Source organism: Neolamprologus multifasciatus, unplaced genomic scaffold (assembly GCF_963576455.1).
Source record: "Neolamprologus multifasciatus unplaced genomic scaffold, fNeoMul1.2 scaffold_66, whole genome shotgun sequence".
Taxonomy (NCBI): Eukaryota; Metazoa; Chordata; class Actinopteri; order Cichliformes; family Cichlidae; genus Neolamprologus; species Neolamprologus multifasciatus.
In genome coordinates, this window is record NW_028182021.1 from 1 (window position 1) to 3444 (window position 3444).

A 3444-nucleotide genomic window follows, 5' to 3' on the forward strand; every position below is an offset into this window, starting at 1 on the left:
CAGCTGACGCCTCACAGACGACAGCTTACAGTCCTGCGTAGATGAAAGTGACTTTGTAACTTGTAACTGTAAATTAAATGTGTAAGTGATATTTATATAGGTGTAAACTTATCCACAGCTTTATGCCTTGTTGCTGTTTTAGAAAGAGTTAAATAATGAATGTCCACTATTTAAACCTTTTGAATGCAGGATATTTTATTAAAGCAATTTAGCAGGAGGGGGGAAAAGCCAGCTCACATACTATGATCACATAATGAAATCACTTAATACTCATCTAATTAACCCACTCTTAGCTAATGTTGATCTTTTGAGGAGAGAGATTGAGGAGAGAACGGGCACATCCATGCCTGAAGAGGCCCTTATCTCTGTTTTGCATCCCTGCAACTTCAACACTCCAGGGATTCAGTTGAAATCCAAATCCTCTCAAAGTTATAATTCAAAATAAAACAAAATAAAATAAAATGGAAACTCTTGGAAGTTGTAATCCTGCAGGAAATCGACAGAAATCCAAACCCTCTTGAATTTATAATTCAAAAAAGAGCAGAGAAAAAGCCAAAAAATACAAAACCCAAGTGTAAGTGTGCAGTTCAGACAGCAGCTGATCTCTGGGCTCTAGAGTCTGACCAATTTGGTCACATTTGCGGCCAAATTTCTCACTGGTGTGACTAATAAAATCCTAGATCGCACCAGCGACCAGCCGTTCAGTACATTAAAAAAAAGTCTCCGCAACTCTGAAAGTGTCCGTGTGGTCAACAACTGACACACATTATGCCCCTATCGTGGTCTAAACCAATCAGAGATAGTCAGGGGCGGGACCTCTCTGAATGGCCGTGGTCCAGATATTCCCGTAGTCCTTCGTGTGTGCGTTTGAAAGTGCAGGTGGATAGAGAGAGGCGAGTAGCTTGAATGAAGCGATATTGATTCATTAAATCCTGAATCGACTTTTAAATATAAATGTATTTTGCCAGAAACGCCAGAATCTCAGGTTAAGGCTCACAAAACGATTTCAACAACCACCAACCAGTAAATGAGAGCAGGTACACGGACTCCACACAAAGACGTAAACACAGACCCGAAGCATCACAATCAGCTTTCTCTTCCTCGGCTTTCTTACCCGACGGCCCGTACACGGACACGCCGTCGGGTGAGAAAGCCGACAGCTCACTGACCGCGTCGGCGGTTTCCGTCTTTTTTGCGCTCGATTCTGAGCTGCAGGTTTTATCTCTCTCTAACCAAAATTCACTGAAGCAGCAGCAAAAGAAGATCCAAACTACGCTCCACATTTGATAAATCTCGTCATTAATCCCCTCTGACTTTTGCTGTTTTGCTTCCACCGCCTGCACAGCTCTCTCTCTCTCAGTGTACTTCAAGAACAGTTTCCCATCTCAAATCTCTGTTTCCTGCATTATTCATTCGCTTTATTATGCACAAGTCATATACAGTGCTGTTGGTCGCTGTTTTTCCCACCAGAAAATGACCTTGAAAAGAATCATTTCTGCTGTTTTATAACGAAGAAATTGAAACTTTTTAAAATGATGCCAAATTGCAAAACTTTTGCTGTGTCTCTAATCAAACCTCTGTAACTTTGCTCTGCTTCACTTCAGCAGCATCAGGTAATCAGTAGCGGTTTTAGATACGGGCGACACGGGCGGTTGCCCAGGGCTGCATCGTGGTGGGGGGCGGCATCACGGGCATCGGCAAAAAAACAAAAAAAAATGCTCGTACTCGTGCTGCCCCGACGTCAGCCAGCGCATATTGGGAATGGCATAGGCACTGATCAGTTTTCTATCGCCCATTTCCTGGGAGTAAGGGCGCCCTTCGTTTATGAGGTGCGCCTGCTGCTTGCGGCGCAGAGACCAGTGGGTGGGGCGGCGGGGGATTCTCTGACCGGCTGGAGCAGCATCTAATAACCAACTCGCAAAGTAAAACAAGATAAAAACAAACCAACAAACACGAAAACACCAGACATTATAATACAGACTTATAATTTGCACCAATGTTTTTTCGAAATTCTATACACGAAAAGTGAGCGCGAGCCCTCAGTGCGCCTGCTTGCTGCCGAAGTCAAAGTAAACTTTATTGTCATCTCCGCTACATACAGTCCAGTATATAGAGAGACGAGACAACGAGGCTCCAGTTACAGCAGTGCAAGTAAACAAACAATATATATAAGAAGAGTAAGAAAATAAATATACACTTTAGGACTCGGGGTAAAGGGATCAATAACAATTTAAAATTTACAGTTTGATGATTTAAAGTCTCACACACAACCCGTCGAAAGAGGAGGGGGGCCGGCTGCTTCCAAATAGAGCGCATTTCATTTATAATGTTGTAAATCCAAGCCCATTATGTATTCATGATTTGAATCCTGGGTTGTGTGAAATCTCAGAAATGCACCCACAAAGTGAATCTGTGAACTAAGGTGTAGGTGTGTTAGATCATGTTGTGGTGATCCTTGGGTTGAGGGATGGTTGTTCATACTGGAGTGCAAAATTAAAACCAATGGAAGATGGACAAGAAAAGTTCAAAGACATCAGGTCCTCAGTTTAGAAAAAAGAGAAAAGAAGAGGAGGAGAAACGAGCAAACGATGCAGGTAAGCAGATGTGTGATTGGATAATGGCAGGTCATCCTGAACCAATCAGAGTCAGAATACTTTATTAATCCCTAAGGAAATGATGTGGGTTACAGTTGCTCCAAGAAGAAATGGTAAAAATAGTAACAGTAACAGACCAAACTCCAAATAATACATTATGTTACAGATTTGAATATTAATTAGTCATTGTCAGTTGTTGATTTGTCCTCTTCTCATTGTATGACGAATTACGATGGCTGTCTGGTAGCCGTTTGCATACAATGCATACTCTCTCTCTCTTCATATGTGTGTGTGTGTACAACAGTTTTATGTTAATGTACAATCCTTAATATGCTTTGTCTGTGTGTGTGTGTGTGGGGGGGGGGGGGGGGGAGCCAAACAGGCTAGGACCGCCACTGCATAAGCCCCTTTCAACGAACATATGAAACCTGTGCAGTGCTAGGAAGGTAGCCTCAGAGTATGTCATTTCCTCGTTTTACTTTCAATCATGGTCATCGAGTCTCTGACAATAAGAAAATGTGTTTACATCATTTTTATAGATCCCATAAATAATTGTGACTATATTACAGAACAGCACTGTTCATAATAAGTGTAACGTAATGAAGGAGAAGGTTATGTTAACAAGAAGATTTTTAAAAGAAATCAGCAATTACTTGTTTTAGACCAGGGGTCTCAAACTCGCTGCGTCCCACATCACCCCTACTTGTATGTATGTGAAGAAATATAATGCAATTTGGCCCTTGAACTTTTTTTGTTAGAGAGGATTTGTTTGTTGTTGAGTGCAATGGTAAAATAAGTTCTTTAAAAAGCAAAAAATGATTTAATATGAAGACAATGTGAATAACAAGTT

General features: G+C 41.4%; 1 long non-coding RNA gene across 1 annotated transcript; it reads right to left on the bottom strand.

Annotated features, from left to right (window-relative positions):
• Positions 1-169: 169 nt before the first annotated feature.
• On the bottom strand, positions 170-2935 carry LOC146490183 (uncharacterized). Its single transcript, XR_014872980.1, has 2 exons — positions 1003-2935; positions 170-816 (listed from the first exon to the last, which is right to left on the bottom strand). It is a non-coding gene; the product is annotated as an uncharacterized LOC146490183 (long non-coding RNA).
• Positions 2936-3444: the final 509 nt, after the last annotated feature.